Genomic DNA, 26,529 nt, shown 5'->3' with positions numbered 1-26,529 from the left:
AGGTGAAAGGATATCAATGATACGATTCGCTGGTGACATTGCTATCCTGAGTGAAAGTGAAGAAGAATTAAATGATCTGCTGAACGGAGTGAACAGTCTAATGAGTACACAGTATGGTTTGAGAGTAAATCGGAGAAAGACGAAGGTAGTGAGAAGTAGTAGAAATGAGAACAGCGAGAAACTTAACATCGGGATTGATGGTCACGAAGTCAATGAAATTAAGGAATTCTGCTACCTAGGCAGTAAAATAACCAATGACGGACGGAGCAAGGAGGACTTCAAAAGCAGACTCGCTGTGGCAAAAAAGGCATTTCTGGCCACGAGAAGTCTACTAATATCAAATACCGGCCTTAATTTGAGGAAGAAATTTCTGAGGATGTACGTCTGGAGTACAGCATTGTATGGTAGTGAAACATGGACTGTGGGAAAACCGGAACAGAAGAGAATCGAAGCATTTGAGATGTGGTGCTACAGACGAATGTTGAACATTAGGTGGACTGATAAGGTAAGGAATGAGGAGGTTCTACGCAGAATCGGAGAGTAAAGGAATATGTGGAAAACACTGATAAGGAGACGGGACAGGATGATAGGACATCTGCTAAGGCATGAGGGAATGACTTCCATGGTACTAGAGAGAGCGGTAGAGGGCAAAAACTGTAGAGGAAGACAGAGATTGGAATACGTCAAGCGCCCGCATCTCGTGGTCGTGCGGTAGCGTCCTCGCTTCCCACGCCCGGGTTCCCGGGTTCGATTCCCGGCGGGGTCAGGGATTTTCTCTGCCTCGTGATGGCTGGGTGTTGTGTGCTGTCCTTAGGTTAGTTAGGTTTAAGTAGTTCTAAGTTCTAGGGGACTTATGACCACAGCAGTTGAGTCCCATAGTGCTCAGAGCCATTTGAACCATTTTTTGAATACGTCAAGCAAATAATTGAGGACGTAGGTTGCAAGTGCTACTCTGAGATGAAGAGGTTAGCACAGGAAAGGAATTAGTGGCGGGCCGCATCAAACCAGTCAGTAGACTGATGACCAAAAAAAAAGTTCTAGGGGACTGATGACCACAGATGTTAAGTCCCATAGTGCTCAGTGCCATTTGAACCATTTTTTTCAATAATTGTCACCCAGTAGATAAATGGTGGGGACAAACACTTTCAGAACAGGGCGGGGATCTTTTCATCTTGCTACCGCTGGCCGCAGTTCGTAGACAGGCGTCCACGTCACGCAACGGCAGAGACTTGGACGCTTGGGAGTAGTTGCGAATCGCAAGACGAGTTCTCGGGGAGCCGTGGGAGCCGTCCGGAGGCTGTCGCCGCTTGGAGGTCACTGGCGCAGAGCGGCCGGCCGGATGGCCGTGGCGCTGCCATGTTTGGTCGCCGCCCAGGGCAGCCCGGCAGCCACGCACACGCGTTTCCTGCCGCTTTTTACCGGTGGCCGCAGCGTCTTCCACAAGGCGTCCCTCTGCGGGGCCGCGACAATCTCCTCACCTGTCTCGCATATACCTTTTACAGCAGGCGGTAATAAGTACAAAGGACTATATATATATATATATATATATATATATATATATATAAGACGGCACCCCCTGGGCTGTGGGGGCACAAGAATCAACTGGGGCACAAGAATATACTGTACAGTTCACGGGCCTTAAGGGAGAAGCGCGGCAGGTGGTAGGCAGCTGACGGCAATCCGTACACTGGACAGCAAGCAGTGTTACTTTCTCTGAGTGTCTAGAAAATAGCGTGACCTCTAGACAGAGAAAATAGATTCAGTAATTGTAGTTGTGTGTGTGTGTGTGTGTGTGTGTGTGTGTGTGTGTGTGTGTGTGACTGGTTTGATGCGGCCCGCCACGAATTACACTCCTGTGCCAAACTCTTCATCTCCGAGTAGAATTTGCAAGCTACGTCCTCAATTGTTTGTTGGATGTATCTCAGTCTTCCTATATATTTTTTACTTGCTGCATGTATCTCAGTCTTTATCCTCCTCTACAGCTCTCTCTAGTACCATCGAAGTTATTCCCTGATGTCTTAACAGACGCCCTATCATCATTTCCCTTTTTCTTGTCTGTGATCCCGCGTACGGCCATCCTGATTTAGGTTTTCCGTGATTTCCCTAAATCGCTGCAGGAAAATGCCGGGATGGTTCCTTTGAAAGGGCACCGCTGTCTTCCTTCCCCAATCCAATGAGACGGATGACCTAGCTGTTTGATCTCTCCCCCCAAACAACCCAAACCAACCTTGTCAGTGTTTTCCATATATTCCTCTCCTCGCCGATTCTGCGCAGAACATCCTCATGCCTTATCAGCTCACCTAATGTTTAGTATCCATCTGTAGTACCACTTCTTAAGGGTTTCGATTCTTTTCTGTTCCTGAATCAAATCCTTGTCTCTCAACACTATTTTAGTTTTTGGTTGTCATGTTTGATACCTGTGATGCTGCAGAGCATCTAGAATAATTATATCCGGACACTGTACTTATTAATTCTAGAGATAAATTAATTGTCTCTCATAATAATTTGTTCCTCAGATCCTCATCCTGTTTGATAGCAACGATGGAATTGTGACTAAATCCTTGTCCCTTTACGGCACTATTACACAATAGTTTGAATAACTGTCTGAACCGCTTTAATTGAATGGACCAATTTTAGTTAACACATCTATTAATCGTCTCGAGGTGTCGATTCTGTAAACTCTGTAGAAACTTTGATATAATCTTCCTGCAAAATCATCACATAAACTTGTCCTTCCAATGCGCCCTTTCCCTTAATGTCAAATGTATTTGCCGCAAAACTGTTCGTTCCACTTTGGCACTCATGCAACAGGAGGTGCAAAACGTGAAATTATTCTCTAGATACTCGTCAAACCGTAACGGCAGCGTCTGTTTGCATATGTTAAGCACACGTCAGTTAGGACCAGCTAGCAACTTCTATGTTCTACATCAATATCAATGTACAAACTTTGGAAGGCATACGCTATCAAAACCCAAACGCGAAACAAAAATAAAGGGAGATTAGCACCTAATATCCCGTCTATGACAATGAGGGAACACAAGCCGAGATAGAACATTGATGGAGATGAAAATCGGCGGCATTATTTTCAAAACAATCATCGCGGCATTCGCCTTAATCAATTTGGGAAACGGCAGACAACCTAAATCATATTGGTCGAATCACTATTTGAACCTCAAACAGCGAAAGTCTTAACCGTTGCTCCATCTTGCTCGGTCCACAAAATGTCGAAGTCTCCCTCTTTGAGGCTGAAGTAAGATATATTCAGTGTTGATAAAAAATACTTTCATACGATTTTCCAATTAAACATGCCTGATAGCAGAAAATGAGCCCTGTGGTCTGCCTACACACCTTTCTGAAGTCACAATTTTATAAAAATGTTATTAGTTATTAAAATTTATCATTGTCACATATGAATCAGGATGCATCTCCGAATTATAAGCCATGCATCCTGTAACACAGATAGACATCAGTACTGCGGCAGATGCTTTGCTTCAAATTTTAAGGTAAGACGTGCAACATATTGTTTCAGTCTGAGAGCCTCCCTCAAGCTTCTTTTAGCAGCCGCTTTTCCAGTCTTAAAAAGCGAATAGGAAACAGAGCTTGTGAAGCCAGATAGCTTTCAAAGACGCCCGTTACCTTGTGCCTCCTGGCTCTTTAAGAAACTAGCATTAAGCATACAGCAAACACTGTCTGAACGAAAGTTTCCTGATACCTATTAATGGACATTAATATGACATGTGTCCACCATTTACCATTTCGACTGCTTGAACTGCTTGGGACACTTTTAGTGATCTGTCTGATTATCTGGAAAGAAAATGGAGCCCCTTTCTCCTCCAGCACTCCGTCTTCAGGCCACAAGTGGCCCATTGGGACCATTCGACCGCCATGTCATCCTCAATTGAGGATAGGAGGGGCGTGTGGTCCGCACACCATTCTCCCGGTCGTTACGACGGTTTTCTGCTACCGGAGCCGCTAGTATTCGGTCGAGGAGCTCCTCAATTGGCATCGCGAGGCTGAGTGCACCACGAAAAACGGCAACAGCGCATGACGGCCCGGCTGGTCACCCGTCCAAGTGCCGGCCGCACCCGACAACGCTTAACTTCGGTGATCTGACGGGACCGGTGTAGCCACTGCGGCAAGGCCGTTGCCCTTCTCCTCCAGGGCCTAAACAAAAACGATAGTTATGTTGGATGTTGCGGTCTTCTGCTGGGTAAAAGTGGGCACTCTAGGCAGGCAACTCCATTTCAAGAATGTTGTTGACCAGAAACCATTGCCTTATAGACGCTGCTTTATGAAAGGCTCCATTCTCATGTTGGCACAGGCAATCATCAAATGGTCCAAATGGCTCTGAGCACTATGGGGCTTAACATCTGAGGTCATCAGTCCCCTAGAACTTAGAACTACTTAAAATTAACTAACCTAAGGACATCACACACATCCGTGCCCGAGGCAGGATTCGAACCTGCGACCGTAGCAGTCGCGCGGTTCCGGACTGAATCCTAGAACCGCTCGGCCACCGTGGCCGGCAGGCAATCATCACCTCCGCGCTTTCCCTTTATTATGCGCAGTACACCATGCTGCAAAATGTTCATTTTTTCCGCATTTAGTGTTTTCTGAAGCCCACCCAATAAGGCGACCAAACCCTAACGGCGAAAAATACCTCCATACCGTTACATCACCTCTTCCATACTTTCCTAATGGCACTACTTATGATGGCATATAGCGTTCTCGAGGCATTCGCCCAAACACAAACTCTTCCGCAGGGTTACCACAGGGTACAACGTGACTCATCTTCTCATCACTCCAAATCACTCGTTTCCAGTTATCCATCGTCCAGTGGGGTCACTGTTTACACCACCCATATCGTCGCTGACCGTTGACTACAGAAATGAAGAGGTGGTTCAGTCACTGCGCCCCACACTTTTTAACTCCCTGGATTTCTGATAGCACTTTGGAACTCACGAGTGAGTCCATGAGATTTTTGCAGTTACCCTCTGCAATACTCGACGGTCCCTGTCCATCAGTACATGAGGTCTGCCAGGGATTGGTTTAGCTGTTATCGTTCCTTCGCGTTTCCACTTGACAGTTTCACCAACAGTCGACTTGGGCGGATTTATGAAGGCTGAAATGACATGATGGATTTGTTACTGAGATGACATCCACTGACTAGTCCACGTTCTAAGTGGCTGAGCTCTCCTGACCGACTCTCTACTGAAACTACCATTCTCCTTGTCTCCTCGTATACTGGCTGGTCGGTCTCTCGCGAAATCTAATGGTATATTCGGTATTACAAAAGGGGTACTAATGATCAGATAGCGTATCTGATCCTGTGTGTACTCTCAGTGTGTTAGACCTTTCTTCGACTTCTTGAGTCGTTTATGTTTTACAGGGTTTTCCACGTTACGGGGTATGCAAATATGCTGATGTAGGTCTTGAGAGGGGATCTTATCTGACGTTCGTGAAATTTGTATATATGTGGCTAAAGAACGATATAATGCGTTATTACATGCTAGACTTCAATTATACGGCAGTCAGTTAAGACCTCGCTGACTGCGTTTTGCTACCCAAGACTGGTAAACGATTTCCTGCTGAGTCTTCAGCCTGGATATATGGAGCGGGTTTGTGAACATTTGTAATCTGCGGAGAGCAGCCGACGGCGCAGTAAAAGTGGACCAAAACGACAGGTGGTGACGTAAATCAGGCGCGGTGCGTGCAGACGCGCGGCCGTGGGCGGCGGGCGCCCGGCCGTCTGGGGCGGCGGAAGGCGTGGGCGGCGCTGGCGAGCGGCAGGTGCTGTCTGGCGGGCCACGCCCCTGCCGCTGCCCCGCTCGCGTGCTCCGGGCCCGCTCCCAGCAAGGGCGGGAGGCGCGCAAGGCACGCTACTGTAGAACACCATCTGGAACTGCGGTATCAGCTTCCTGTGTTGCTTCACATTCTGCGAGTTCATAGCGTCAAGTATTGAAGCGTATCTTTCGTCCGCCCTCGGAGCTTTGGCTGTACCGCACGAGACCCCACGCTCGTAAGGGAAGCATAAGACCAGCAGGTTCCCGATTCTGCACATCTTTCCCACGATTATGTTACGCACTGACAAGGGAACATCACTAACTTGACCTCATGTTTCAGGGAGAGAGAAAAAAGCACACTTGCATGATATCAGTCCCAGCAATCGTTCCCGCTCGAAAATTTGGGCCACAATTTCGATAGTACGAAGTTCGGTAACACTCTCGGTGCATTCCACGCACGTTTGTTGAGCACGTTAGAATGTGCCTTTAGAAATATCGACACCCAATCAGCCGGGCGCGGCGGATGCTGTAGTACCCGAGGGTTAGGCAACCGCTTCGACATCCCTTGCCTACTTTCAGCCGCTAGAGCTTTATTGGTTTCTTTCTAACAGGCACAGGGTGACAATTATTAAATTATATGAAAAAAAACGTAAATTAGGTTCCAAACTACGGTGTGCACACACATTATTCAATATGTAAACGTCACTACAGATATTCGTATTTAGATTATGACATGTTTGATATGCTTGCCATCATTAATCATTGGCAAGGATATGGCGCACGCGAATAGCGAAATTCTGCGTGACACTCTGAAGTGTCGGAACATCGATGCTGTCGATGACCTTCTGAATGGCTGCTTTCAGCTGAGCAGTGGTTTTGGGGGTATTGCTGTATACCTCGTCTTTAACATAGCTCAACAAAAAAGAGTCGTATGTGTCCAGATCCGGAGAATATGGCGGCCAATCGAGGCCCATGTCAGTGGCCTCTGGGTACTCTAGAGCCAGAATGTGGTCCCAAAAGTGCTCCTCCAGGACATAAAACACTTTTCTGCTTCGATGGGGTCGAGCTCCGTCTTGCATGAACCACGGCTTGTCGAAATCAGGGTCACGTAGGATAATGGGGATGAAATAATTTACCAAAATCTTCACGTACCGTTCGGTAGTCACCGTGTCATTGAGGAATATAGCACCGATTATTCCGTGACTGGATATTGCACACCACACAGTCACCCGTTGAGCCGGCCGCGGTGGTCTAGCGGTTCTGGCGCTGCAGTCCGGAACCGCGGGACTGCTACGGTCGCAGGTTCGAATCCTGCCTCGGGCATGGGTGTGTGTGATGTCCTTAGGTTAGTTAGGTTTAAGTAGTTCTAAGTTCTAGGGGACTTATGACCTAAGATGTTGAGTCCCATAGTGCTCAGAGCCATTTGAACCATCACCCGTTGAGGGTGAAGAGACTTCTCGATAGCGAAATGCGGTTTCTCAGTTCCCCAAAGGCGCCAATTTCGCTTATTGACGAACCCATCCAAACGAAAGTGGGCTTGGTCGCTAAACCGAACCATAATCACATAGCAGTCGTATTCGTCAGTTCTGTGGACAATGGTGTTCACGAAATACAACCGCTATTCCTTGGCCCTGGGGCTTAATGGCTGATGGGTTTGAGTTTTGTATGGGAAGAGATGCAAGTCCTCAACAACAATTTGTCGCAGTCTGTCCCGGTTGATTCCCATCTGTTGTGCAGCTCGTCTGATAGATCTCCTGGGGCTGGTTTCAAACACAGTGCGTGTCTTGTCGATGTTTTCAGGCGTTTTCACGCTTTTTGGACGACCTACATTGCCAACACTGTCATCACGAACGCTACCCCTTTCTCTCAGACTTGCGAATCAACTTCTTGATTGTTAGCACACTTGGGACCGGTTGTCTTCCACTTGAACTCGGTCCCAAACTTCTTTTTAGCCGCAGTTGCGCTGTTATTGCTCGCCTAGTAGGCTGTAGGCTCGGGCACGCTGTACCGTCACATTTTCACGTGCACATGGCAGACAACAACAACACGTGCGCATGCGCATACTAGTTCCCATCATGCCCCGCGGCCAACCGTACAGTTTGAACGTTCTAACGCAAACCGTTCAGAAGCTATGACGATTTTATTTCATATAGCTCAATAATTGTCACCCTGTACATTTCTAAAGCGGTGAATGGAGTTGTGTGGGTGTTATCAAGGGTGTTTCCGAACTGGGGGAATCTCACAGAGACCCTGTGCAGTTTTAATCACACTACAGGAGGGCAGAAAACAGGAAAAAATTGAAAATTTGTGGTAAGTTCCTATGGGACCAAACTGCTGAGGTCATCGGTCCCTAGGCGTACACACTACTTACTCTACTTAAAGTAACTTGCGCCAAGGACAACACACACATCCATGCACGAGGGAGGACTCGAACCTTCGACGGGGGGAGCCGCGCGAACCGTGGCAAGGAGGGATGAAAAAGTGTAACTACCCTTTGCTGCTTTGGATCATGTTCAGATTTCGTTGAATGGTTTTTAACGGACCCTACCGATTCCAGTCTGTAACCGAGAGCAAAACCTGCGGTAGGTCTAACTCCAAAGGGGTGCGATTACACATAATGGGGATGCAGTCCCACAATGTCTTTAGAGAAAGATTGAAGTGCCCAAGGGTGTCAGTAGTGTCAAAGGTTGTCAAGAACATTTTCCTGTTGCTCATCGCACTGCGAATTGTCGTTTTCAATCTCGAAATGTGTGGCAGTCGACGCTCCAGGAAAAGAGGTGGTTTCAGTGTCACCCTTCGTGCCAATCAGTGAGACCTTTAAATGTCGATTCTGAGCGACGACGTGTCTGAAATGCCCTCAATCATTTTATCCGACTTCCAAATGCTGAACTTTAAATTTTTAAAATTTCGTAATTGTTTTATGAAGTAGGTTACAACCTTTGTTTTACTTTAGATTTCAGATACATCTGGTAATGAGACTAAGAACCCGAAACCGTAGTGGTGTATAGGAACTTCTGTCGTGTAAGACTTCAGTGAGTAAAAGTATTTTGCAACTGTGGCTGATTACATGAACATGTTGCAGTACAGTTATGGATGTCCCAAATATGAAATGGTTCAAATGTCTCTGAGCACTATGGAACTTAACATCTGAGGTCATCAGTCCCCTAGAACTTAGAACGACTTAAACCTAACTAAGGTAAGGACATCACACACATCCATGCCGAAGGCAGGATTCGAACCTGCGACCGTAGCGGTCGCGCGAGTCCAGACTGAAGCACCTAGAACCGCTCGGCCACAACGGCCGGTCCAAAAATAAAAGTTTATGAATTTTTCGTGGGCCACCCATTGGAGAACCGCCTGGTCTGAACGCTAGGTGTCGCAGTTCTGACCTCCATCGCAGAGACGTCAAAAAAAGGGGTGAAATGTGGGTGAGAGGGACTGTAATGACCTTCTCATCGTGTGACACTTTCACGGTGGCGTTGGGCAGAACTATGGTGGGATCTGGTGCCAAGGTGACATCACTAACCCATCTTACAGCTCACATGAACTTCTGAGCTGTGACCTGTTTTCGCATGTGTCGACTCTTTGCTGTCTGAAACGTCGCCGAGCCAGGCTTTTGCACCATCACAGAGGAAGTTTGTAGGCACCTTCGACCCAAATTTCCACCTTATTCGTTGTAGTGGGAGACAATTACGGGTGTTTCGAAAAAGTGGTTCTTTAATTTTGCTTGCGCAGTGTAGTAAGTGAGATGAGTACGTAACATATCAACCTCACACACATATGTAAGTTTCATTTTATTTTAGCGATATTCACGTACTGACATTCTGTAGCTATATACCAGGTGATCAAAAAGTCAGTATAAATTTGGAAACTGAATAAATCACGGAATAATGTAGATAGAGACGAACAAATTGACACACATGCTTGGAATGACATGGGGTTTTATTAGAACCAAAAAAATATAAAAGTTCAAAAAATTTCCGACAGATGGCGCTTCATCTGATCAGAAGAGCAATAATTAGCATAACAAAGTAAGACAAAGCAAAGATGATGTTCTTTACAGGAAATGCTCAATGTGTCCACCATCATTCCTTAACAATAGCTGTAGTCAAGGAATAATGTTGTGAACAGCACTGTAAAGCATGTCCGGAGTTATGGTGAGGCATTGGCGTCGGATGTTGTCTTTCAGCATCCCTAGAGATGTCGGTCGATCACGATACACTTGCGACTTCAGGTAACCCCAAAGCCAATAATCGCACGGACTGAGGTCTGGGGACCTTGAGGCCAAGCATGAGGAAAGTGGCGGCTGAGCACACGATCATCACCAAACGACGCGCGCAAGAAATCTGTCGGACATTTTGTGAACTTTGTTTTTTTTTTTTGGTTCTAATAAAACCCCATGTCAATGGCTGGTTCAAACGGCTCTGAGCACTATAGGACTTAACATCTGAGGTCTTCAGTCCACTAGAACTTAGAACTACTTAAACCTAACTAACCTAAGGACATCACACACATCCATGCCCGAGGCAGGATTCGAACCTGCGACCGTAGCAGCAGCGCAATTCCAGACTGAAGCGTCTAGAACCGCTCGGTCACAGCGGCCGGCTGTTAATCACATTGGTGAATAGCGCGTCTCCTCGAGATGCAATTCACTTCAACAGTTCCAGTTTTAAAACCGAAACAAAATAACGCACAACAACTATGTTAATGATTAAATAGCGCTTTAATGACATACTCAGTCATTCATCCATTTACATTGCATTTGTGAAAAACGCAACATGTTAGAAACCGCGCACTTAGAGATAATGAACAAAGTATGTTACCAATGTCACAGCAGTGTTTCACAAACCTGTTATTCACTTCACTGTACAGTACTTCGCGCTCGAGCATTAAGCGGCTGCAGTGGGGCGGAGCGAGTGACAAACAACCGGTGCGCTGGAAAGTTTCAAAGCTATATTTTGAAAAGGTCATAACTGCGTAATCAGAATTATGGCCAAGTTTCTTGAGCGGGGTCGATTGCTGGGGCTGATATCTTGCAAGTGTGCTTCTTTCTCCTTAAAATGTGAATTGAAGTTGGCGACGTTTCCTTGTTAAACGCAATGCGCGAGTTAAAAAAAAAACGGTTGAGAAATTCATCGTAGTAAGAAGAGTGGTCACATCTAGTATGTAGTACGATAGTACACATGTTGAGCAAATTCGGAAAACCGTTCGATGGATGACAACCAAGACAAATTACCCGACCTACTGCTTGTAGATTTACACTCGGTAACGTTTATCGATGGACCCGGATTCATCGCCTGCATTTCTCCGGTATTAAATTAGTCTAAAGAAGGATCTCCAGTCTCGCTGTCACCCACGAGACAGTTTAAATTGTCAGTACTCCTGTACCACTCACAGACTGCCGAGACTGGAAACTGGAGCCTCCGAGTACCAGTCGGACACACAGTGTTAATCTGCCAGGAAGTTTCAAATCAGCGCACACTCCGCTGCAGAATAAGACATTCGTTCTGGGAGCAACCGTTCAGGCCGTGGCATACAAGGCGACCACACAACAATCGGATTTTGGTATTTTTTTATGTTTATAGTACTTGAAGTTCAGAATTCAAATATCAGTTCTCCAAAGCCATCCTATACAACGCTAAATTTCTCGAGTTAGTCCACTGTGAAGTTTTCCCACCCCCCGTACTACCGTAAGGTACGTCCGATTTTTCGAGAAGTGATGTGAGATGGGGTGAAGTGCTTACCTACCATGCAGGTGGTCTGGGTTCAACTGTCAGGTAATGCAATTTTTTTTTAAAAAAAGGCGCATATTCTACGAGCTTTTCAGTGAAGCGTAAAATACATAAGATGAAAAAAAAATATAGCGCTCGAGACTGGTAATCGCTGGCTCGAGTCATTTTGTTCATTACTTTTCCGTTTTTTCGTTTAATTAAAATAGTATGTCATTTAAACATAAAATTCAGGAAATATATGCTAATTAACCCATGTCTAATTGTTATTTTATGAAAAATGTTCGTTTTCTTATTTCTAATTACATATCATTAAAAAAGTTTCCATAGCGAATATAAATTCTTAGTCACCGATCTTTTGTAAAATACTGTTGATATAGACCGTTTAAATTTAACAAGAACTTTACGAATTAATTTTGTTTCATTTTTATGTACTGTGCTTTTCAGAAAAAAAAAGCTCTGATAAAAATTTGCGTAGTCCAAGAATCGAATCCGGGCCGCCCGCATAGGTGTCAAGCACTACCACAGTTCAGCCGCCTGACGAAAAATTGTTCTTAATGTAGAGTATCAATAATGTTCAGAAAACTTCAATGTCGATTTTCTCAAAAATTTTTTGCTACGTCCATCGAACTGCTTTCGCCAGTTGAAATTTGAATTATGAACTTCACACGACCCATAAATCTAAAAAATTACAAAACTCCCACTGCCGCGTGGTCTTGTTAGTCACGTCCCCGGAATATAATGTGTTTTATTCCAGGTGTGCTAGTCCCGCAAGGTATAAGGTATACAGGAGACCTTTTGTTTAGTCTGAAAGGTAGAAAAGGAGGTACTGGCGGAAGTAAAGCTGTGATAGCAGGTCGTGAATCGTTCTCGGGTAGCTCAGTCGGTAGAGCATTTGACCGCTGAAGGCTATCCCAGGCTTGAGTCCCGACCCGGCATAGTTTTGATCTGCCAAGAAGTGTGCATTGCTCGCACCCTCCGATGCCGACTGAAAAACTGATTCTGCAATCTAACTACGTTCCTAATACCAGGTACACAGCAAACAGTCACTACGCCGCCTCCAGCTGATTTTTAGCAGTTGCTGCCGATAATCTCTTCCCAAACGAAGCAGGAAGTAAGTTCAAAGTAACAAGGGGAAAAAATGCCACACGAAAGACGCTAGTTCTCGACTTTCCACTGTTGAGTCAGACCGTGTCAAGACCGTCCTTTTTATCACATAGTACCTAAAGCTGAAGACCACAACAACAACAATCTAAAGCTATGGCTCAGCAACTGATTTGAAGCTTATACCTACGATCACGCTCGCTCACTAAATTGCACCAACCCCCCAGAGTAACAGAAATGTTCTGTCACAATTCTGCGCACACCCACAGGAGTGTACTTTGGGTTTATGAGGCTTCCCGTATTGGGAAAACTTTGTTGATCACTAAAGACGGCTGACTAGTTACAGAGAGCGTTAAATAAGTAAAACAACACAGTTATTTCTCGGCCGGTTACGGTTGAAAAAGTGCACCATTTATTGTGGGACATTGTGGAACATTCCCACTTCAGCCCCTATAGTTTCTTGAAGTCCCTATAGGTGGCAGTGCTATACGTAGTTTTTAAACGACGTCTGTCACGAAGGTGTGTCCCAAACAAAGAGCTGTCATTGGGTTTCTTTTTGTGGAAAACCAGAGCATCGCTGATGTTCATAGGCGCTTGCCGAATGTGTACAGACACCTGGCAGTGAGGAAAATCACGGTGAGTCATTGGGCGAAGCGTTTGTCATCTTCGCAAATCTGTCCGATCTCCCACGCGTGCCGGCCGGCGGCACACAGCTGTTGACTCCTGGAATGTTGGAACGTGCGGACTCATTCGAGGTGAAAGACGGATCACGATCAAACATCTCGCTGCTCAACTGGACGTCTCTGTTGGAAGTGCTGACACACTAGTCACCAGTTGATGTACTCAAAGGTATGTACCCACTCGATTCCTCGCCGAAAGAAAGGCCATCTGTGCGGAATTGGCTGCGCGTCACGAGGCTGATTGTGACAATCTTTTGTCGAACATCGTCAAAGGCGACGAAACATGGGTTCATCATTTCTAAGCAGAAACAAAACGGCAGTCTCAAGAAAAAGTTCAAAGGCACACACTCAGCCGGTAAAGTCATGTGACGGGTTCTGGGCCATTGAAGGGGTTATTCTGTGTGATTTCCTCCTTCATAGTGCTACGATCAACTTCGAAGGTTTTGTGCTACCCTCAGGAAATTGAAGAAACTACTTCAACGTGTTCGTCGCCACAAAGATGCAAACGAATTTCTCCTTCTCGATGATAACGCAAGACGTCACTAAATTCTGCCCGCCCGAGAGGAGCTTACAAAACTTCTTTGGACTGTTCTTCCTCATCCATCCTACAGCCCGGATCTCGCATCTTCCGAGTTCCATCTGTTTTGCCCAACGAAGGATGCACACCACGGAGGGAGGGATGTTACTGGTGCAGCAAGACATTGGCTCCAACGTCGACCAGTCAAGTAGTACCATACGCGCATACAGGCTCTCCTAGGACGGTGGCGTAAGACCGTGGCACTGAACGGAGATTATGTTGAAAATTAGAGTTCTGTAGCCAAGAGAATGGGGATTAGTATGGTGTATTGGGATCCTGAATAAAACCAATCTGCTTACAGAAAAAAATGTGTTGCATTACTTATTTCACGCCCCTCGCCCTTCAGAAATAAATTTAGAAGCACCAACTCCGTCCCGGAGGGTACAGGGCGTGCGTCCTACATCCCGCTAGCGCTGTTGGCTACCTATCTGAATTAGTGAAGCGCCACCCACTCCACAGTGGGCACATAACTGGCTCCCACGCTCCACGAGAGCTGCCGGCACATTCCTGACATAGAGCTCCAAAACCGCTGCGCCAAATTGTTTTAACTTCCACGCCTTTCAGTGAGTCAACCACAGAAGTATAACGAAGATGTTCCAAAGGCCATTTCTTGCTTTCGCTAGAAGCTCTTTTCTGGAACGTGCCTCGTCCTGCTGGGACTCCTCAATTCTTTCCAGAAGGTGCTGGAAAACACCTGCCGTCGTGAAAGCCACAATCCCTTAAGCCAGTCAAGTATGGTCCGATCAAACCTATTTAGAAGGATTACGGAGAGCCTGACCTAGGTCAGGTTGGACAAGGCCACCTTCCCAGGTCTACCGGAAACCGGCTCTGGCGTTCACAGTAGACACAGGATGAGCCCAAGGACACGGCTGGGAACGATACGTCACAGTATCTATTAGTAAAGCCTTGCATACCACACTTTGGTGTTTGCTACAGCCTGACATAACACCCAACATTGTTGAATGCTGAAGCTTCTTTAAAAAAATTCTGGATGGAAGAAATTAGAACGACATGAAAAGTCTAGCATTCCTTAGCAATGAGTAGTGTGACTATTTTTGTTTGCTCGTCATGTGTGCATAAGTAATTCCTCTTCTGTTACAGGCACGAACCTGCTGTCAGAAGTAGCCTACCTTATGAGTCGTGACCAAGTAGCGGCATTCGAGATGATCTCATTAGCCAAAAGCCTACGAAAGAACAGACAAATAACAGTTTTTATTTTATTGAGGAGACAGAGTCAGTCCTCGGGTACCGAGTTCTTCATGTATATTTCAGGAGAAGTGTCTCCTAATGACTCTGGTGACTATGCTGTGTCGGATGTGGGCATCGCGCCACTGTGAGACTTCTGAGGCATTCTGAAATTATTCAAAATTTCTAGGTGTATGCTTTGATGAGGGGTTGAACTGGAAAAAACACACTGAGGATCTGCTGAGACGTTTGAGTTCAGCTACTTATGCTATTAGGGTCATTGCAAATTTTGGCGATATACGTCTGAGTAAATTAGCTTGCCAAGCCTACTTTCATTCTCTGCTTTCGTATGGCATCATATTCTGAGGTAACTCATCACTGAGTAAAAGAGTGTTCTTGCACAAAAGCGTGTAATCAGAATAATTGCTGGAGCTTATCCAAGATCATCATGCAGACACTTATTTAAAGAGCTAGAAATCTCCACTGTAGCCTCACAATATATATATTCACTTATGAAATGTGTTATTAATAATCCGAACGAATTCAAAAGTAATGCAGTATACATGGCTACAACACTAGGAGAAAGGATGATTTTCACTACTCAAGGTTAAATCTAACTTTGGCTCAAAAGGGGTTAAATTATGCTGCCACAAAAGTTACCTAATAGCATCAAATGTCTGACAGTTAGCTATATAGCATTTCAAAAGAAATTAAAATAATTTCTTAATGGCAACTCCTTCTACTCATTAGATGAAGTTTTGGATATAGTAAGTGGGTAATTTCCCAACCCCTACAAAAAAATAAAAATAAATTAAAAATATTGAGTGTTATGTAATATTTTGTCTAATGTAATGTCTTGTGTAGACACCTTTTATTAACCTGACACGTTCCACATCATTACGAAGTGTCGTATTCATGATCTATGGAACAAGTACTAATCTAATCTAATCTAATCTGCAACAATGGGGCCACAGATGAGACACAAAAAGTTCTTGATGACTCGATGGTTATCTCACAGTCAGAGAAAGAAACCGGCACAGCGCCTGAAAAACTTTCAGTAGCGTGGATGATGTAGCAGTCTCTCTGTGGTCGGTAGCTGCAGACTGCAGTCATACTCGTCATCTTTGACTAGTTCAACAAAGACTCTGAGCACCGGGACATCGGAAGCTACAGGAATACCAGGTCACAGTTCCTTTGTAAAACAGCGTATCTCCTTAAAGTTACAGAAAATCGATATTTAGTTTGAAGGGATTATGTGATGGGTTCTTAGGACACATTACTCTAGCTGTTAAATAGACATTAAGCATTTTAATGGTTATATGAATTCATTGTTTCAGTTATTTTTACAGTTACCATTCGTATTAACAACCAGCAATGAGCTTTCTAGCTGAGCCTGGTGGTGTCTATCCACAGGATGGCGGGAACATTTCATTCTTTTTTTTCTTCCTTTTTTTATGCCTTTCTCCCTATTCCGATGACAGCTCTTCACATTTCCGCTTATACAGGGTCAGAATTATAAAAATGGCAGATTACCCTGAACTGAGTATTTTAAGGTCAAATCTAATGGTCACAATTTGATACTTCGTTTTTTTGTTGACGTAAGTAGTTACACCTTATAGGAATAATGTTACCTCATAGCAGCTGTCAACGTCCTTGTCATAGGAGGTTTGGCAGTGTCGTCTTTAGTAGACAAATGTGGGTTTCTTTCGTCTATCAGTGTCATTCGTTTGTATTCACCGCCGCCTAGTTGACGCTGCCACTCACTCTACTCCCTCCCCAAACGGTCGTTACCAGCCGCTTGGTGGAAATGACTGAAAAGAGTGAGCTTTGATGTAGTAAGCAATGAATGTAACAGCATTGTGTCTCAGTGGTTATTTTTGGAAACAGATGAAGATCATCCGCCGTCTATTCGTTGTTTTCTACTCCCTGTGCGCTTCGCAACCTTGCATTGCAGATAAATTACAGCGTCTCCTACGAACAATTATTTCCTGGCGGCGGCATTACGGGCGAGGTTATTAACGCACAATGTGGATAACAGAACAGCTGTGCTACTGCATTACCGCTGGGTAACCTCTCTGATACCTGCATTCCCATCTGCACACCGAGTGCTACGGTTAAGGACCATCAATCCTGTCGCATAATTAGACATAATTGAATTGCGCAGAGACGCCCACTAATGAGCAATTCAATTAGAGACAGCTGCCATGCGGTGAGAAAGCGCTGTTGCCACTTCGGAGAACGCTGAAGTTCAGCGCCGGATGTAATGTCGCCAGAGTTTGTGCTGGCGAGTTGATTAACAGTCACGTCCGCGACGGGCAAAGAGCAGTGCAAGAATGTCATTTGTTTCCAACTTCTGATCGAGTTGGTGATGATTTGGGCAGCCATACCGTGGTATTTCGTGGGTCCCATGGGTATTCTGCGAGGTCGCTTTACTGCCAAGGAGTATGTGACCCTTGTGGCTGATCAGGTCCATACTATGCTTCAGTGTTTGTTCTCCATGCGGGGTCCAAGACGGCAGGGTCCCTATTCACACAAAAAAATCCAAATGGCTCCAAGCACTATGGGACTTAACGTCTAAGTCCCCTAGACTTAGAACTACCTAAACCTAACTAACCTAAGGACATCACACACATCCATGCCCGAGGCAGGATTCGAACCTGCAACCATAGCAGTAGGGGGTTCCGGACTGAAGCGCTTAGAACCGCTCGGCCACAGCGGCCGGTCTATTCACATAGTTTGCATCGTCCAGGATTGGTTTTTGGCTACCACAGTCACCAGATCGCAGTATTATTGAGCCTTCGACGTCTATTTTGGAAAGAAGGGTGCGTCATTGCTATCCATCATAGTGGCCTGAACATGCCATTATTTTGCGAGAGGAATGGTGTAGGATTCCCTTCAAAACCAAAAAGCAGCGGTGTTTATTCTTTCCTCCTCCTTTTTAGACATCAGTAACGCGTTGTGTTTTTGGTGTTTCCATATTTTGTCCATCCCCTGTAAATCGTTTAGTGGCTGCACCATTCCCGTGTAGGTGCGGTCTAGGGGTATCGTCTTTGAGTAGTAATCAAGAGAATTATATGTAGAGAATTATATGTAGTGGCCCACTTACAAAGTTTCGACTGAGTAATTATTAACAATAATAGTCACGAGGGCTATTTGGAAAGTAAGGTCCGATATGTAGCGAAATGGAAACAACAGAAAATCCGATGAAGCTTAGCACGGATGTGTTTGTCAGTGTCTCTAGTACGCCTGTCGCTCGCGTCACATCTCTCTTTTCAGTTCTGAGCACACAATGCGCATTCAAAGATGCCTAGAACAATAGTGTCTCCCGCAAAGTATGGATGCCCGCTTCGAGGTACGCCCGATTTCATGCTACGCCACATAACGTATCTGTCATGAATTTCCTTCTTCATGAAAATTCTTGGCCGTAGGCAATGAGGGCGCCCTTGCAGCGTTTTCGACGGGAAGTATTTGATCACCCACCGTGTAGCTTGGACTTGTCTCTCTGAAGTTCATTTCTGCTCACATGAACTGCTAGCTATGAACAGAGAGGTGGTGGAAAGCACAGGTGGCTGCCTTGTATGACGAGTGTATTGGAAATTCGATACAAAACTACGTCAAATGACTGCGTTGGAGCGGCGACTATATATAGAGAGAGCTGGAAGGTGTAGCAAACTGTTGAAAATAAAGCATTTTTCATTTTCACTGTGGTTTCCATTTCACGACCGATGGGACCTTACTTTCCAAATGGCCCTCGTACTTCATGACCGATGGCTGTGACAAAGCATTTCATTGAAGTTCGAAAGTAGGAGCATCAATGAAATGTTTATTCCTAGCATGGTTTCGTCCATGCATCTGTCAAGAAATATTAAATACCGGTTGATCAAAAAGTCAGTATAAATTTGAAAACTTAATAAACCACGGAATAATGTAGATAGAGTGGTAAAAATTGACACACATGCTTGGAATGACGTGGGTTTTTATTAGAAAAAAAAACGATGTATTGCTAGACCCGTGAAAGATCTCTTGCGCGCGTCGTTTGGTAATGATCGTGTGCTCAGCTGCCACTTTCGTCATGCTTCGCCTCCCAGGTCTCCAGACCTCAGTCCGTGCGATTATTGGCTTTGGGGTTACCTGAAGTCGCAAGTGTATCGTGATCAACCGACATCTCTAGGGATGCTGAAAGACAAAATCCGACGCCAATGCCTCACCATAATCCCGGACATGCTTTACAGTGCTGTTCACAACATTATTCCTCAACTACAGCTATTGTTGAGGAATGATGGTGGACATTTGAGCATTTCCTGTAAAGAACATCATCTTTGCTTTGTCTTACTTTGTTATGCTAATTATTGCTATTCTGATCAGATGAAGCGCCATGTGTCGTACATTTTTTGAACTTTTATATTTTTTTGGTTCTAATAAAACCCCATGTCATTCCAAGCATGTGTATCAATTTGTACCTCTCTATCTATATTATTCCGTGATTTATTCGGTTTTCAAGTTTATACTGACTTTTTGATCACCCGGTATTTATTAGTTTTTGATAATGACTAGGCAGTCGAAACCGGTGTAGCTAGTAAACATTTTACGTGGCCACTGACTGAAATAAACGTTCTAGTGTAACGTTATATGCTCGCTGGTGCATGACAAATATGAACAAAAGATATGGAAGCGTAGTGCCTTTTTCAGTGTATGTTTATGACTCAAAACTTAGTAAAGTCGACAACTTGCTTGACACGTACTGTGCACCTTCCCACCGCGTCGTAGAATCTGACGTGCAGTGCAAAACAGAAGTTTACCCGCGTTGCGCAAGTTGCCTGCGATACAAAGAAAGATAGGGAACATTGAATAAACGGCAGTCGTCTCAGACGCAAGAAGCGTCTCACGAAAGAATTCAGCCTACGGGGGCAGAGAAGTCAAGACCTTCGCAACTGCTCAAGTTTCCTCGAAAGTAATTAAGAGAGTAAGAGGTGCAACGGCGGTGTCCGCTTTAGTTGCTGGCGGCTTTTTGTTGCGCTGTTGAAAAAGTCTGCAAGTTCGTTAGTACCCCTTCTACGGTAAACGAGGACGCTGTTCATTTTCTATGTAAAGTACGAGACGGCAGACGATAAAATTCTACTCTGCAGCGTAGCAAAAGAACCCGAACTTTTAAAACGTACTGTCGAATCAACTTGTTCAGTAATCTAATTTTAGCCTCACAGCTTCCCGTTCCGTTTCATAAACTCTGACGGCAATCTTTTGTTGATGTTTTCTTTTGGGACCAAGGTTGAGGAACATAGCGCAGATAATTAGTGCATCAGTGCTGCTAATAAAGTCGGCCGTATTGTTAAGGAACGGCTAACAGAAACATTTTCTGCATCAGCGGCCCGTTGAGTGCTCGTAAAGCCGCACTGCCCTGATGAGCCTGAAATGAGAAACTACTTTTTATTTTCGGTTTCGTGACTCAAATTGAGATCCACAGCAAGGGAAGAGCGCCATGGATGAACGATATCACTATATACGGGTGTGATGTGTGATGGACCACTCCACTTCCTGTTATGCTGTTTATTGTCTAAACTTATTTACGCCACGATCAGTAGCCGGGGGCAATCCATTCTGTCTACAGTGCTGCTTCATTCTTTGGCTGTAGGCGTTACTGTATGTCAGTACTGGAGGAACATTTCGATATAATACGACACTCCTGGCCATCAATGGCTGCTTTGCAACTGGGGAACGATACTTCTCTGAGCAGCTTTCCAGTTCTGACTTTATTATCAGTCACGATCACGTATGATTTATGAAGCTATTACCTGATTCGGCGTCTCAGTCGTCTTCAGATAGCCTTATCCCATAATCCGCCTGGAGACGTCATCTTACACGCGTAATCAGTCTTGCATTGGGCTTGTAAATAAAAGTCCCTATTTGTCCTCATATTTCTTAATGGACCCCGTCTCAGTTCTCTAACAGGAGAAGAGTGCTTCACAGTGTCGGGGTACCGAACCTGGGGTCTTCGAGTGGAAATCATATACGGTGACAGCTGAGCAGACATTCGAGTCTTGTGAGAAAAGTAATAAGATTAACAACACTGCGAGCGATTTGGCGACGCTGTGTTTTCCTACTTTGTTAGACTAGCATCTCTTACAGATGCTGATTCCGAGTTTCAGCTCCGTACAGCAGTCACGTGATTGTTTAGAGCACCATCAGTGAAGTTGTGTGTGTGTGTGTGTGTGTGTGTGTGTGTGTGTGTGTTAACGAAAATGGAACAGCGGAATTTAGAGCAAAGTTATGCCATCAGGTTTTGTGTTAAAATAGATGAATCCGCGAGTGTTACCTTTGACAAGTTGAAACATGCCTATGGGGAGCATTCCTTACCACGAGCACATCTTTTTCGCTGATACAAATAATGTTTGGGTGGACGAGAACACATTGAAGATGAACCTTGCTCAGGGAGACCTTCAACGTCAAAAACCGACATAAACGTCGAACGTGTGCCTGCTCTTGTGACATCGTTCCTCCTGAATAAACTGTCAAACAAACGTTTTACGAAGATGTCCTTGAAAGGCTCAGGAAAAGGGTGAATCGAATGAGACCGGACACTGCAGACAAGTCGATGCTGCGTCGTGACAACCCCTGTCACACTGCCACTTACATCACAGAATTTTGGACTTTAAAAGGCATTCCTGTTTCTCCATAACACCCTGTTCAGCTGCTCTCAGTCCTTGCGACTTTTTTCTTTTCCGAAACTGAAAAATGTCTTCAAAGGATGTTATTTTGGGAGTCTGGAGCCACTCCCAAGCAATTCTGGACGTGTGAGGTGTTGGGTTGTCCATCTGGAATGGCCCTAGTCCGTCTTAATGCACAATGGACATATATGGATGCATGTGATCAGACAGGATGCTTACGTACGTTTCACCTGTCAGAATCGTATCTACACGCGTCAGGAGTCCCATATCGCTACAACACGCTCCAAACCAGCTTGAACAGTCCCCTGCTCACTTTCAGGGTCCATGGATTCATGAGGTTGTCTCCATATCCGTACACGTCCATCAACTCGATACAATTTGAAACGAGACTCCTCCGACCAGGCAACATGTTTGCAGTTATCAACAGTTCAATATCGGTGTTGACGGACCCAGGCAAGGCGTAAAGCTTTGTCTCGTGCAGTCATCAAGGGTACACGAGTGGGCCTTCGCCTCCGAAAACCCATATCGATGATGTTTCCTCAATGGTCCTAACGATGACGCTTGTTGGTGGTCCAGCGATGAAATCTGCAGCTATTTGCAGATTCTCTTCAATCGTCGTTGGTCACGTTCTTGCAGGATCTTTTTCCGGCCGCAGCGACGTCCGAGATTTGATGTTTTACCGGATTCCTGATATTCGTGGTACGTTCGTGAAATGGTCGTACGAAAAAAATCCCACTTCATCGCTACCTCCGAGATGCTGTGTTCCCATCGCCTGTGTGCCGATTATAACACCACGTCCATACTCATTTAAATTTTGATAACCTGCCACTGTAACAGCAGTAACCGATTTGACAACTGTGCCTGACACTTGTTGTCTTATGTAGGTGTTGCCAACCGCAGTGCCGTATTCTGTCTGTTTACATATCTATGTATTTGAATACGCATGCCTGTTCCAGTTTCTTTAGCACTTCAGTGTAGTTTAAATTTCAAGCTTCTTCCCGTAGAATGAAGTAGTGTTGCTATCGTTGAGCTCAACAAAATTGTTCTCAAATAAGTTACTGTCCGTAGCTGATACTGTGTCAGGGTTTACCTTTGCTTTTTCGAAACCTGTCTAATAACAGTCTGAATACTCTGGGCTATAAACCTAAAAAACAATGACCAACTCACTGAATACTCTCTCTCTCTCTCTCTCACTCTCACTGTCACTTCTTCTTCCTCTCCCTCCTCCTTCATTCCCCCTGCTCCCCCCCCCTGTGTGTGTGTGTGTGTGTGTGTGTGTGTGTGTGTGTGCCGTTCCTGATATCCGCAGAAGAAGCCATTGTCCCTGAGCGCTCGACGCTGCAGCGGTATTTACGTAATGTAAACGTACGCAGCTGTGGTCATCGCTTTTCGCGGACCTGACAGCAGAGACACACGGCGCAAACGGAAAGTGCCGGTTTAGAGAATCTCACCTTCCCATACTGCGATGTTTTTTGTGTCGGGTCTGTTGAAATTATGACATCAGTATGAAGGATTCGCTGCCGTCTAGCGCCCTGTATCCGAATACTGTATCTTTTTGAGCATAAACTGGATTCATTAACCCGGCTTGACATTCATCGACCACACTGAAAACTCTTGAATCTCAACTCATAGCATATTTCACTCAGAACATTTTGACAGGTTAAAACTGAATGTGAAATCGGTTTTCAGATCCAAATCCCTGCCTTTCTCAGAGAGTGTGCTACTTACTAACCTCTTCTCGCACACATGTATGCTCCTTAGGATGTGTAGCGGCCCTGTTCCATTAGCGGCGAATAAAGCGCGGTTACGACGGCTGTGGGTAAGCCTGCGTATGAATTCGAGAGTTTTTCTGATTTTACCGTCGTGGGCATTTTATGGGATGAGAGTGGGAGGAAGTATTGTACTGTCTGATTCTCCTTAGAAGTATGTTTGCAGAAATAACACAGTCTTATGCACAATGCTACCCTTGCAGCATCTCAAAAACTCTCTCGCATTTACTAAACGGACCAGTAACGAACCATGTCTGTCTCCTCTACTAGTCTTGTCTGGTGAGGGTCTCAGAAGCGCGGGCAGTACTCAAGAATCGGTCGAACGAGATTTTTGTAAGCTGGATCTTTCGTAGTTAGATTAACTTTCCTTAGAAGTATTTCAGTGAACGCGCGCGGATAGCCGTGCGCGTTAGCATGCCGCTCCCTGGATTCGGGGAGGTGCGACCAACCCGGATTTAGCCCGGCCGGCGGATTAATTCTATGTGTACCATGCCTGAAACCATCGGTTTACTACGATTTTTTTGAAGTGCCAGTGCCTTTGGTATGGAACTACCGATGGTGTTGCAATACAGAGACATCTAATGGTGCACTGAGTTACTTCTACGAATTAAGGGGATCATTAAGACTGACAGTAAGTGCAATGCTATTGCAACGTAAATTTGAGATATTACTAGAGCTTTTATGAGTGGTTTCGAAATGAAACCACTGGGACAGTATATAGTTTTGATACAAAATTTATTAAATTTTAGTACCTTTTTTCCTTGTTGTTTACAGCTATCATTAGTTTCAAGCATTATGAACTAAACTAAAACTAAACTCCTCCCGAACAGGCCATGAAGGCCCAAGGGTACCGACCGGCCGCCGTGTCATCCTCAGACCATAGGCGTCACTGGATGCGGATATGGAGGGGTATGTGGTCAGCACATCGCTCTCCCGGCCGTACGTCAGTTTCCGAGACCGAAGCCGCTACTTCTCAATCAAGTAGCTCCTCATTTTGCCTCACAAGGGCTGAGTGCACGCTGCTTGCCAACAGCGCGCGGCAGACCGGATGGTCACCCATCCAAGTGCTAGCCCAACCCGACAGCGCTTAACTCCGGTGATCTGATGAGAACCGGTATTACCACTGCGGTAAGGCTGTTGGCCTCGCGCATTATGAATTCATGGGAGTTCCGATATGTGGAATTCTGCCTAGGAAAAATGCGAATTTGCCTTCAAATAAGTCACATGAAATGATGAGTGGTTGAAAACTGTATGTCCTAGTGGTTCCAAAGTGAAACCACCTCTTTAAAATAACTGATTGATTCCTGTTTGACAATTTCTTCTCGTATTCGTTGCATACTTTGGTAATAAAGGTTAATTTTGTGAACAATTTTAAAATTATATTCAAGAGTTCATGTCTCTGGATCACGGGGTCCCGGGTTCGATTCCCGGGCGGGTCAGGGATTTCCTGCGCTCGGGAGCTGGGTGTTTGTGTTGTCCGCATCATTTCATCATCATTAGTGAAAGTGGCGGACAGCTACCAATCGTTGACGACATGGACATCCACGAATAGCCTCTTTCCTTCCATCTTTCCTTACGTCATGACTAGCCAATCATATTAGAAGGCCAATTAAAAGTCTTACAACAGTGACGCCAGACATCGATAGTCTGTAATAAATAGAAGCACCTATCCCCATGCAAAACCAGTCGTGCCCTGAGGAAGGCCGTTGCAATTCGGCCGAAACGTCGGTTTTAGTTTATTATTGTTGTTAGTTTTTAGCAATGACGCGGCATAATACCCAGAAGAATTTTAATCACTGGTAATAAAACGTTAGCGCACTTTCACGTGGGATAACACTAAAAACAAAGAGATGGGGTGCACAGATTCCCTCCCGAAGGAAGGGGATCGTGACAGGAAGGGCATCCGCCCTCTAGCACTAACATTGTCAAATCAATAAATTATCATGTCGACCCCGCGAAGATACGGCGTGGAAGAAGAAGAAAGGAGCCTTCCAGTGGTGCAACTGCTTTTTCGACATCCAGTTTCACATGGTCGTACGCTTCAGATGTAACCACAGAGGCCGTCCCGTTCCCTCGGCAGGAGAGAAAATAGTGACATTTAGTCTGCCCTTGATGCACACTGCGAGGGCACAATGTTCAGAGCACTCACTGAGAAAGGCGCTGGACTGAATTCGATTCCCGATTCGGCACATTATGTTAGAATGCCCCAGACGTCCGTAGTGGTGTACACTGCGCTACAGTGTAGAACAATGTCTTTTTTATAGTCCTTTCTACTTCATTTGTGGCACAAATTCCGTATTACTGAGTTACATACTTTCTGTATTACTGGGACATTACTGGACTCAGTGTTGACGTGGCCGCATCGTCCCCTGCCCCGCCACGTGGCGTGTCAAGCCAGCAGGATGCGTGGGAGGCGAGCCGACTCGGGCGACACAAGAAGACGCGTGCTTTTTGTCCTCAGGCCGAGATTCGCCGGTTGGTCGCAGCGGCCGTTGAGTGCGACGCAATCTCGGCGGTGATGTCACACGCTTCGTGTCCGCCGGCGGTTATGGGATGTTTGCCGAGGTACTTCGAGCCATCTCCGCGACATTCGCGGAGAAAACAGCCGGCGAACAGTACGTTACGCACTCTGTCCGTGGCATCTCCCAACCGTAAAAAGCTGCTGCATCTGTAACCGATTATTTACAATTATTCTCAGTTATAGATCATCATCAACATAGTACACGGATATTCGTGAAATATGAATCGTCAAGTCGGAAAATCACAGTTAGGTAGCTAATTTTTTTGTTGGGAGGTATCTGTCTTCAGTCGTGGTACACATTGAAATCGCTGCTTCTCGGCAACTTAGTATAACGATAGGTAAAAGCACTCCGTCTTCAGGCCACGAGTGGCCTACCGGGACTATCCGACCGCCGTGTCATCCTCGGAGGCGTGGGGTCAGCACACCGCTCTCCCGGTCGTTATGATGGTATTCTTGACCGAATCCGCTACTATTCGGTCGAGTAGCTCCTCAATTGGCATCACGAGGCTGAGTGCACCC

The 26,529-nt window shown here is 45.4% G+C and overlaps 1 protein-coding gene and 1 pseudogene across 3 annotated transcripts in view; one reads left to right on the top strand and one right to left on the bottom strand.

The window, feature by feature from the left end:
- LOC126188938 (protein TANC2) overlaps positions 1-26,529 on the top strand; it is a 572,082-nt gene that overhangs the window by 389,554 nt on the left and 155,999 nt on the right. The window lies entirely within an intron of this gene.
- On the bottom strand, positions 24,514-24,631 carry LOC126189237 (5S ribosomal RNA; annotated as a pseudogene).

Source organism: Schistocerca cancellata, chromosome 5 (assembly GCF_023864275.1).
Source record: "Schistocerca cancellata isolate TAMUIC-IGC-003103 chromosome 5, iqSchCanc2.1, whole genome shotgun sequence".
In the NCBI taxonomy this organism is placed as follows: Eukaryota; Metazoa; Arthropoda; class Insecta; order Orthoptera; family Acrididae; genus Schistocerca; species Schistocerca cancellata.
Note: the sequence above shows the minus strand (reverse complement) of the source record. Positions and strands in the feature narration are given on the sequence as shown.